The following is an 11,758-nucleotide window of genomic DNA, read 5'->3' on the forward strand; positions in this document are numbered from 1 at the left end:
TAAGCATGTGCAGCAACACCATAGGTAACTTCATCAAGTATTAGTTAATGTTTTTGAAGGACTTCAAATATTCAGGTGGTGGTTTTAAAAAACACAATTTCACTCTCTCTCAAGTGAAGACAGTGATGATTCCAGTGTTTACAAAAACATTTGCTTTGTCTGGTTTTCAAATTCTAACAAGGTGGAAGCTACTTTACAACACCAAATGTGACAATGGAAGGATGATTTTCTACAAGATTTGATTTTCATCACAGAGTGCACAAGTGAGGAGTGTTGGCATGGGGTTGTATGTTTGTATTAATTACAGAAGTTGCTGAAAGAAAATTCAATGAACATGTCCTTGGAGATTCTTTGAAGTCTGTATATTTGAAAGTAATCCTTCTATAGTGTTTGCATCTGATTTCATGAGGTCACTCATTTATAACTCAGGCAGAGCCTTAATGGAAGACAGTGGACTTGTAGGTATCATGCTAAAACAAATGAGGACCAGCAAAGAAACATCAGACAGCAGAAGTAGGCTTTATATTTTATTTTATTTTATTTTAGTTTTGTTTTGTTTTATTTTATTTTATTTTATTTTATTTTATTTTATTTTATTTTATTTTATTTTATTTTATTTTATTTTATTTTATTTTATTTTATTTTATTATTTTTATTGCAAAACAATTTAAGATAGCTGCTAAGATTCTCTATCTGTAAGTGTAGTGTTAAGGTGGACTATACTTTCTATATTAACTTGTGTAGAGTACCAGGTGTTCAGAGATTCTGAAGGAACGTTCTTATTTCCTTCTTTCACAGTGCCAAAATTGTGCTGGGCATATACCATACTGCTTCAAGATTAATGAGGTTCATGCCAGATGTGCCTTAGCAGAGTAATCCCAAGTTATTTCTCAGGGGTGAAATGGATATTTTAACTATTGGAATAAAAGTCTACTGAAAAGCTTACTCAGTACTGAGAAATTCAGGTGTCCAGGACAAAAAAAATAACAAAAAAAAAATGCAAGAAGAAATCTCTGGGTCAGTTGACCATCATTCATTGTTGGGAGGTGTCATGTTTTCATACAAAAAAGTCATGAAGTATTCAGAACAAATGTTGGCATTAAAAAGTGACAGATGATCTGAACTCCATGTACCTGGCAGATGCACATTGGGCTTATTAACAGAGACTCAAATGTAACTGCTTCTGATAGTGATGGAATAACTGATTAATTTTGGCTCTTATTCACTATATTTCTGTAGTAGTGATATATATATATATATGTAGTGTGTGACACAGGCTGTGGACTCTCATCTGTTTTCCTTTCTTAGTGGTCAAGATGCTTCTTTCTTTATAGACAATAAGGGTGTCACAATCCAGGCTGATACTAGTCTGCTCAATTAAATAGATGCAGGCAGCTGGCACAGCTCAACACTTGAATGTCTATAGGTTGGAAGTGCAGCCCTATGTACCCGTGGTTCTTGGTTCTTTAGCAGGTGTGCTCCTCAGCTCTTCTGGTATAAGCAGAGGCCCTGCCTGCCAATGCATTGTAGTGTAAGCCTGTGAACAGACGTGCATTTCTTAGTTACTTCTCATGTACCTATTGAGAAGGGTCTACAGAAATCATCAAAAAATGGATCAAAACCTTATGGTTTCAACTGGTCAACACACAGTGCAGTAGGATGTACTAGTTATTCTGTGCATACTGGGTGGGCTACTAAGAGCATCCATCCCTGAACAGCTGCAAGTTTAGCTGATGCTTACAAAATGGGGGAAGTAAACATGTTGTGCCATGGGGTACAAAAAAAGGGGAGCATCTCCTGTGGGGTAACATTTCCACAACTGTAAATCTTTCTTTTCTTGCTGCCTCTTTCATATCACTGAACCTCCTGTCTGTGAGAGAAAAGCTCAAGCTGAAGCTGGTCCCCACTTGATTTTCCTCACCAGTGAAGCCAGCTCGAGATCTGGGGTAAGATATAAGCACACACATAGCATGCACAGTGTGACTTATCAGTGAGTCCAGGTTTCGGGTAAGCACAAGACCTGATTTAAGGTGGTGGGACAGAGTACATGAGATTCTCTTCCCATGTGTGTTGAATATCATGACATTGCTGTTCATACTGCTCACATTGCATGTGTGCTCTTTACAGCCAGCCTTGGTTATGTATCCTTACACAGATCTAGTGACAGATTTGCATCTTAGTGAATAATATAGACTGCCTCTGTATAATGGCAATCATTTGCTGGTTGATTTTTCTTCAAATGTACTGAAGTATTCCTTCATGCCTAGTTTGTCAGCCTGTGGGGACATATTTGACTTGTTTCCAGTAATCAGAAAGCATGGCTGGGAGGGATATGCTCACAGGTGACAGCAATAGCCCCAAATATACTGTAGCTTGTAGGCTGCAGATAGCACAAAACAGACCCTTTTACTCTAGGGCAGCAAGAGAAATTGGGCAGACAGTCTCAGAGCCCACGTGTCAAGTACTGCATTCAATTTGTTATGCTGTGGTCAGGGGGCGATTTGTTTTTGCATATGAGATCATTATGTCAACAGGACGAGGAGGCAGTGAAATGCAAAACAAAATTCCCAGTCTTGGGAGTCTTATCGCTTAGCTCACAAGCCAGACAGCACGGAGTCCCCAGAAGGGGAAGCAGCTATACTGGCAGAAGAAAAGCCTGTGTTCTTACATACCATTTTTATTTTCAAACATAAATAGGCTGCAGAAGAATGAAAGCAAATCAGCTCCGCTGCTGCGACCAGCTTCCAAGCACGAACTCTCACCCATGCAGTCTGCATCCACCAGCCGTCATTCAGCTGTAGTGCTTTAGAGCAGGACTAGCAGAAATCACCCTTTGTACCCAGGGACCCCAAGCCAAGGCTCCTCCTCCAGAGCTCTCCTCTGCGAGGAGCTGAGAGCTCTGCTCTCTGCAGCTGCAGGAAAGCCCGCGCTGAAATGCAACAATTCATTTTGGTAGCACGTACCTACCACACAAAAGCAGAGTCCCAGATAGCGTTTTAATTTTCCCAAGTAGAAAATGCTCTGGAGTATTTGGATTGGAAAGGAGTCTCTGCTTTTTCATCCAGCCTGCATCACCCATATGCAGTCTGTGCTCTTCACGAAGCTTCTGTGGGGCTGAGTCCTCACCCCTGACACTAAGGCATGTTAGTGACTCCACTGGTTTAAATAGGTAAGGACTCATCTTACATGTCAGTAAGCAAAAAAATTACAGTATAATGCACCTCTACATACACCTGTGTTAGTGGCAGCAGAATTGGGTCCAATGGTAGTCGGAGCATCAGGATGATTTTAACAGAGTTAGCACTTGGTTTTTTTTGCCCTTTTAGGGAGTAAGAGGGCTGCGGCTCTATGCAGGGACACTCCTGCTTTCCCACCATTTCCCTCCACTTTGTCCCTCATCTCTCCTCCCAGCCAGGCAGGGGAGGGGACTTGGCAGGCGGCAGGGCGCAGGTGACAGCTGGAGGGACACGGCGCTGGTGGGAGCACCTCCCAGTCACACAGGTTGCACTGGCAGGGTGGAGGGAGCTGGGCAAGAGGAAATTCCTTGCACAGCTTCCAGAGCTCACCAATACGCACCTCCACAGGAATGGGGCAGAGTCAGACCCTCAGTAAATAGGTTCCTTGGGGATGAAAGGTGCTATATAAGCAAGGTGGCAAGCAGTCAAAAGTTTGTTGCTCTTTTTTTCCCCTTCCCTTGATCCTTTGTGGATTTGGCTAGTTGGGTCTGCGTTGTTACTGTGTCAGGATTCGGAGACCAAGCAGCAATGAATTTCTCACTGCTACTGCTCCAGCCCTAATAGCAAACAGCTGAGTGAAGAATGAGGTCCCGGCTGAAAAACAAACAGAGCTTTCCTCCCCTTGCTTAGGCTGTTGCTGGAGCAGCAGCGGCTCTAGTGTTATTGTAAGCCCCTGGTGTTAGATGCCAGTTCTGGGACTGTAAGTGAGGTTATATTTAGCCTGCCGCCACTCTATTGTTGGGGAATGGCCCAGACTATACTGCCTTTTTCTGGATAGGTAGAGCCTGAATTTCCAGCCAGGAATAGTCAAATTTATTTTAAAGGTAGTTTCTCACATCCCATTTTACCAAGCAGAAAAAAAAAAAAAAAAATCATGTGGCACAAAGAAAACAAAGCATACTTTGATTGAAAGTCTAAATGTATTATTTTGACTGTTTATTTTTTATAACCGGTAGCTTTCTGAAGAGGTGAAGGCAACTTTATTTTATTTTATTTTTCAAGCAGTCAAACATTTGAGTGAGACTTACCTTATTTGAACAGAGTGAAAGTTGGCAGATTTGCTTCTAACTCCCGGCCTTATTGACTACTATGGCTGCTATACAGTAGTTGAAGTTATGCCAGCCTTTCCATTATAACATTCCCTCTCTCTTCTCATTTTCAGGGCTTTCAAACTTGGCCGTAAAAATCTGCTCCAGGTTAAAATCTTGGCACCCAGAGTCTCAGGCCAGGTGCGACTTCTTAAAATCACCGTGGGCCAAAACCTGAAATTAGTTTCAACTTAGTCTTTAGTCACTGGCATACAGCTGTCTGCTCACTTCAGGAGAGCTTTACGTGAGAAATTATAGGGTACAGATTAAAGGAGGAATGCATTTCCTTAAGGGAAAACTAACTAGAATAAATATACAAATATTTGTGAGATATATGTCTGTTGAACTGAGGCTGTACAATCACCCAGGTTTTCAAAAGAGCTAATTGAGATGACATTTACTTACTTCCCAGCAGACCTCACAACCATGCTGTGTAGCTCTACACAAAGCAAATGGCCCACCTTGAGTTTTCCATAACTCTGGAAAAAGGCAGGAGGAAAGGTTGGCTGGCACCTGGGTTTCTGCAGTCTCTCATACTGCTCCCCCAAGGCCAATCTGGGTTTCAGCTTGTATTTCATAGCTCAGGTAGTGGTGCACACCTTCCTGGAGGCTCTCACAGAGCAGCTTGTCCCTGGTCTCCTTATGTTATGCCCCAGCACTGAAGCAGGGGCCCCTCTTTCAAATAGAGGTCATAGACCTGGACTGAGCCTGGCTGAATTCAGCTGCACCTGGGAGCACAACACCAGCCCATTTCAAGGGTTTGCTGGGAGCTTGTGGAGAGGGACTAAAGCAGAACTTGTAGGCTGCATCCCTAAAGGGAATCAGTCAGGTCACACAGGTCATACACCCTGTGATGCACAACTCCAGTCCCAGCAGGAGCCAAACTTTTACTGTTGTTCTGGACAGCGCAATAGTCATTTGTATTATAGACCTACACATGCAGGTCCTCATAGTCAACCCAGTGAGCAGCTCTGCCATGTCTGTGCCACCTTGTAATCATACAGGGGTCCTACCAAAGGGAGCCTGTTCTGGTCTGCTAGAGGTGCTCTGACACCAGATGCCCTAAGACTAGGAGTTAGACCTAGGTTGCCTGCACACTGAGGCAGACCCAACAGAAGACAAGCAACAGCAAGGAAAGCCAAGCCGACACTTCCACAGAAGTTCTCCACATTTCCTGTGACTCCAGGCTTGTACCATTTGGCTCTAACTAGCACGAAATGCCACCAAAAAGGCTGCAGTCTAGTCTGTGCTGCAAGGCTGCCTTGCCTTGCCCTACCAGCTACTATGAGGAAAAATTAACTCTGTCCTAACTGGAACCAGGACATAACAGAATAGTGGTCTCTCTGCCAAGGGACAGGAGAGGTAGTAAGCAGAGAAGAACACAGGCACCTTATCCTTCCAAAGGCAAAGAAGGAAAGAGAGAACCACCAACTCTCGCATCCCAAACATCCCTCCTTCTTAAGAAAAATCTCCAAATTTAAGGTCTTAGATTTTTTAAGGACATCTGTCCCACTGGCCCAGACTTATGTTTGTCTACGAAGACTTCTTGGTTCTGTGTCTGTGTTAAGTGACATAAGACCATAAGGATGGATGTACTGGGTCCAAGCAAATGCTTATCAGTATCCTGTACCTTGTCGCTAACATCAGTCAGAAGCAGATGTACAGTGAAGAAAATGAAAAATAAATGTAGCTATAGTTCCCCTAAATGTTCTTCTAGCCCCCAATATTTTGTGTCTTACGAAGTTCCTCAGTTGGAGATGGAGCATTTGTATTCAGTGACCCTTGATAGCTTTTTCTTTCATTAATTTATGTGGTACACTTTGAACTTATGTAGACTTTGTACCAACCTGCAGAAAACAGTTATGCAGTGTGATTACATATTGCAGAAAAAAATAAGAAACCCTTTGTATGGGGAAAAAGAGTGAGCAGCATCTCCCTGCTCACTGCTCTGCACCAGGGCTTTACAGAGCAGTGTGGCATGTGTCTTACAGCCAGCTGGGTTGCAACTGTGCAACTTGGCAGGTGCTGCAAAGTCTCAGCCTGTGTCTCTGGGGCAAGAGTATGTGGATGTAGGAACTGATGGAGAGGTATTTGGAAGGCATGTACCCCTTTTCCAATTAGATTGGTAAACTTCCTCCCATTTATGATTTCAGGGAGTTTCTGAAGGAACATCGTGTAGGATTAACTGAAGCAGGGAAAGCTTGTGTTGTGGCACAGTGGTCAAGAATATGTCAAAATAACTAAGTGGCATTTCCAAAAATACTCCTGCTTTAAGAAGAGAAATGAAAAAGCCGGAGGTATAATTACAAGGGAGTGATGGACAGCTAGGCCCTTGTTGCTTTTATTCTCCTATTCCACATAATCACTTTGGAATATGTCAGAGGGGCAAATCTTGGTTGTTGTAGCCCAAAAAACGCTTGTCAAACATCTTCCCTTGGGGATTATAATTTCAAAGAAAATAGATTCTTTTGCTCTGCTAATCGCTGTTGTGGTTATCAAACCTTTGTTCTTTAAAGATGCTACAATTGGAATCATTCCGAAGCAATTTGTATGGACATTCTCTAACCTATGTAAACCAGAGAAATGTTTTATATCACCTGCTAACACTTTTCCGTAACCTCATATTTTCCATAGTTGCGTCTTTCTTGTGAGGAAAAAGAAATCTCTTCCTCCACCCACACTACTACCACATATACCAGCTGACATCAGACAGCAGCTGTTTCTAGTTTCAGCAAAAAAATATAATAAAAAACAAAATGTCTAATGTGGTATGCCAAAAAAAAAAAGGCAAAAAAAGGTGTTGTTCCAAATTACACAGAGGTACAAATATTGTTAGAAGGAAAGCACTCTTTTCCAATCAGCTTTCTGCGAAGCATTTATACTCAATCACTTTCTATTTATGACTTGGTGCTAGTCATTTCTCCGGTTGAGTAGGGGAAAAAGCTGCCACAGGGGAAAGTGAATGGATATGTTCCTGTCATTTGTCTACATGGCACTTAGAACTCTCAGGGAGCCCGTGATAAAATAATGCTAACAGGCATGTGCTTAACCTGGCGAACTGCACTGCAGGCACAAAGAATTAAAAATCATTAGGAATAATTTTAAGTGAATGAAACTCCAAGCTCCTAGTATTCACCTCAGAATTTATTTTATTCTTTTATTTTCAAGCTAAATATTTATGTTTGCAATTTTCTTCTCCAGTGGTGTGCAATTTTGGAAAAGATGCCTTGTTAATACCCTCCTCTTCAAACCTGTGCATTTCCCTTCCTCTTTGAGATCTGCAGTTCCTTTGTGGAAAAATAATGTCAGGAATTATTATTATTTTTTTTTCTTGTAGACATTGGTGTAGGTCAGTGGATTCCAGTTCCTTTACTTTGTTCACATTCTCTTTTACAAGGAACCAGGATCTCTTCCTCTGGATGACTCTAACACCAGCTGAAATGCCTTACTAATTGTTTGGAGGATGCCATCTTTGCCATGATATTTGTGAGCCTGATCTTTGGTACTGATGATGTATCAACCTCCCCTTCACATGCACCTTAATTGCTCAACCCCCTTTTGTGCGTAAAATATATATATATATGTATATATATATATAAAATTAAAGGAAAAATATATACATTTGCTTAATTTTCAATGTAGGAAAAAAGCATCAAGATGAAAGAAAGATCTATGTGGCTAGGACAAGATTTGCAGCCCCACCATGTTTTTTTAGCTGTATCTAGTGTAAACTGAGATTGGAAAGATTGACTGATAATGGATTTACATGTCAGTCAGATAAGGGTAGAGTATACCATGTGCTAATCTTTAATGTACACAGATTTTTTTTTTCTTTGTTTAAGGAAACCCTGAAAACTTTTGTTTAAATATTGAATTGAAATATTTTTAAGCATTTACTCCCCTGTGTTTGGATATTTATGTGGATGGATAGACAGAAAAGCTTGGTCTCACAACTTGGTTTCTCCACAGTAATTGTAACAGTTCATATCTTAATGTAAGGATAATATGGTTTCTAGCGACTTAATTTGACATTTTTTTGAGAGAGAGAGACTGAATGAAAAGTTACACTTTTCTATGTGGGTTCTATTGGATGAATGAAGAGTCCTGTGCTCTGGGGAAATAACTTTAGGATTTTCCTGTGCATACTAGACAGAAGTCTGCATCCGTCTTTTTTATAATGAATAGATGAAACGTAACAGGAAATTCAAAGAATTCAAGATAACCCCAGCCAGAAGTAATAAATATAGTGCATATTTGAACATGCAGAACATTCATTAAATGCTAATGATAATAATAATGCTTGAAAAACAACTTGAAAAGGAACAGAAAATCTCTTGTGAAAGATAGTTCTTTCAGGAAAGGAAACATTCCTTTGGTGGTCACATCGATCTGGTCCTTTGCAAACGCACGTAATTCATCATGGTTGGCTGTCTCCTCAGGAACACTTCAGGAGCTGGTTCAGAGGGGTGTTGTACAGGTCAGGAGAGGCACTCCTCAGGACTCTGCTGCATGAAGAGAAATTTACACTATTCTTGCCAAATTTAGGGCACTTCTGACTAAAATTGGCAGTTTCATCACTTCAGGTACACGTCTAAATAGCTACTGTAAAAACAGTGAAAACCTTTTTCCATCCTTTAGGCTAAGAGTTTCACTAGCACTGGTTGGAGCTAGAAAAGAATAGCTCATCAATTCAACCAGCCCTGAGATTTGGAGAAGACAATATTCTAGGCTTGCCCAAAATGTTTGCTGAATCACTTCCTCCCTTTTTTCTTTTTAAGTGTGAGCAGCTCTGTAAAACAATGTTGCCAGTGGTTCTTAACATTACTTTAATCCTGTGTTTCAACAGAAGAAAGGTTTCTTATATGCAGCTAAACAGACATGGAAGGGAATCTGTGTACTACAGCTTTACATTTCCTGGTTGAGATTTCTATTATCTGTGGAATTGCATTTTACTGCATTGTCTAACCTGGAAAAATTCTGCAGAGACTTATACTACACCTTTTACAGTTCTTTGAACAGTAACAACTGGATCAAGCATCATGACTGACAACAGCTTCAAAATCATTTCTCTCCCTTACTCATGTTTTGAACATTGGCCACCGTTGGCAAGGGTATGCCAATTATTTCCTCTCTGGGATGAGGATCAGGGTAGGAGATTGCTTATGTACTAACAAAAAAGAATCCCAGCAATTCAAGCTCGGTTAGCATCTTACTGGGGGCAGGTCTGTGGCACCTGGCTGTAACTACATCAGTGAAGAGAATTGTTTCTGGTTCTGGAACTTCATGCCCATCATGGCTCTCAGTGGTTTCAATGTGGAGAAAAATGTCTCCCATGTCTTAACAGCTGTGAGTAGGGAGTTAGCATCTAGCAGATCCTGTTAGCAAGCAATTAGCATTATAGTGCCTGAAATTTTTAAGCAACAAAAAGTTAGAACAATTCCACTGCTTTCTCCAAAGGCACACATCCCTGGCTACTCTCACATGCCTTCACCTCCAGCTTTTAACTTTTCCTATTTCCATACACCTTTCTCGACGTGTTCACAGTGATGATGGTGCTAGGATAGGATGTGGAATTTAATGCAGGTAAAGGGAGTTATTAACCATAAAGAAGAATGCTATTAAGATACTACTGCATAATACCTGGGAGTTGTGATAAATCTGCATCTCTGGTCTCTTATTTCTCTCAGTTGTTTGCTCGTACAGCGCAGCAACAATCAGACTGATTTTGGATGGTTCCATGTGGAAGGATGTAGGCTGAAACTGGATGAACCAAAATGTTGTTTTTTTTTTTTTATTTCCCCTCCATAGGGGAGCATTTCAGCATTTCACTGGTGTGACGTGGAAAGGAAGTATATTTCCAAGAATTCTAAGAGTTGATCTTCATCCTAGACTTATTACAGTCACTGTGTTTCTGATCCCTACTTTCATAACCTTTCTCAGCTGAGGTAACTAGTGAGTTGATTGTGACTTTGTCCTTACCCATTGACAATCCATATTGTATGAATTTGTTTCATCAGGTGTAATCTGTTTTTCTGTAATCCACACAAAGACCACTTAGGGTTAAATTGGTGTGCATAAACAGAAATGGATGATTGCCCTTAAATTGAGTAGACAGCTTTTTATGAGTCAGGTGTGAAGAAAATCTCCAGGTAATGTTAACTGTTGAATAGAAAGCAGAAATCTAAACATCTGTCTGTGGGTACAAGCATGTACTGCACTTTGGCTACCTGGCCTATATTTAAGTCTGATCCCATTGGAATCTTTCCACTGTCTTTAATTAAACAATTGGCTAATTAGAGGGTATATATGCATTGCAAAATAGTTTAAGGCCAGAATGATCTCTTTCCTGCATAGATCAGATCTATGATATAAATAAAAATTAGAATTTATACTGTATTTTACACTGTTTTGCATATGTTTTGCATTTCCTCCTAGAGCACTGCATAGGAGAAAAAGTAAGGAAATCTTTTCTAGTAGAGGCTGTAAGGGTAAAGGTAAAGACTGTGTTTATTCACACTTGGAATTTGGCAAGATAATTGGAATAATGTCAGATACAACATAGATCAAAGTTCTATTTTATAAAATTCCTGTCTTAAGCATAGCACATCCCAGGAAAGCAGAGTGTGCAATAGGAGTTGTTTTAGCACCAGAAAGGATTACCAGCAATATTGTCTATGGCATCTGGTTTCCTTTGGAGGTATTCAATCTAAATGCTCTCCATTCCTTATGTTAAGTTTGAGAGCCACAGAATTTACTGCAAGCTGAGAAATTAGGTCTTAAGTATAAGATCATGGTATATCAAATTTCATTGTATCACTTTCTGCTGGCCTTGCGCTGAGTCTAATAACTTCTGTTTGGTGAAAGTAGCTTTTAGAACGATGGAAAGTTTGAAGCTGGAAACATGAAGACTCGAGAATTCTTTGGTACTTTATTCCAATTGTTAAAACCAGAGCAACTATGACTTCTTTCTCAATTGCATTTGGCTGACCTCAATCATCAGACATTGTTTTTCTGTCATTTCTTTCTCTCCTATGTTATATTTTTGTCCTTTGAATTTTCTCCTCATAAAGAATTTATACCTTCCATAAACAAAGCCCACAATCTTTTTTTGGTGATTGTTCTCTGAATTGCCTCTTCTCAGGACTGACTACATTATTGATTCAATTCTCATCCTTTACTTCTTTATGGACTAAACGAGCACCAGATCTTCTACAACCTCAGGATACCAGCGTTCTGTACTTATGGGTGGTGTTTTAGAATGGATTCTATTATAAGATTATTATTTTTTTTCTTCTGGGTTTTAAATCTACTAATCATAGACTTGAGAAAATGACAGTACAAACCCAGACCTTTGCACACACTTAGCTGTATTCAACCTTGTGCATGAAAGATAGTACTAGTTGTGTAAGTAGTCTTGTTGCTAATGTTCGTCCT

The sequence above is a fragment of the Anser brachyrhynchus genome, assembly GCF_964034855.1.
Source record: "Anser brachyrhynchus genome assembly, chromosome: 3".
Taxonomy (NCBI): domain Eukaryota; kingdom Metazoa; phylum Chordata; class Aves; order Anseriformes; family Anatidae; genus Anser; species Anser brachyrhynchus.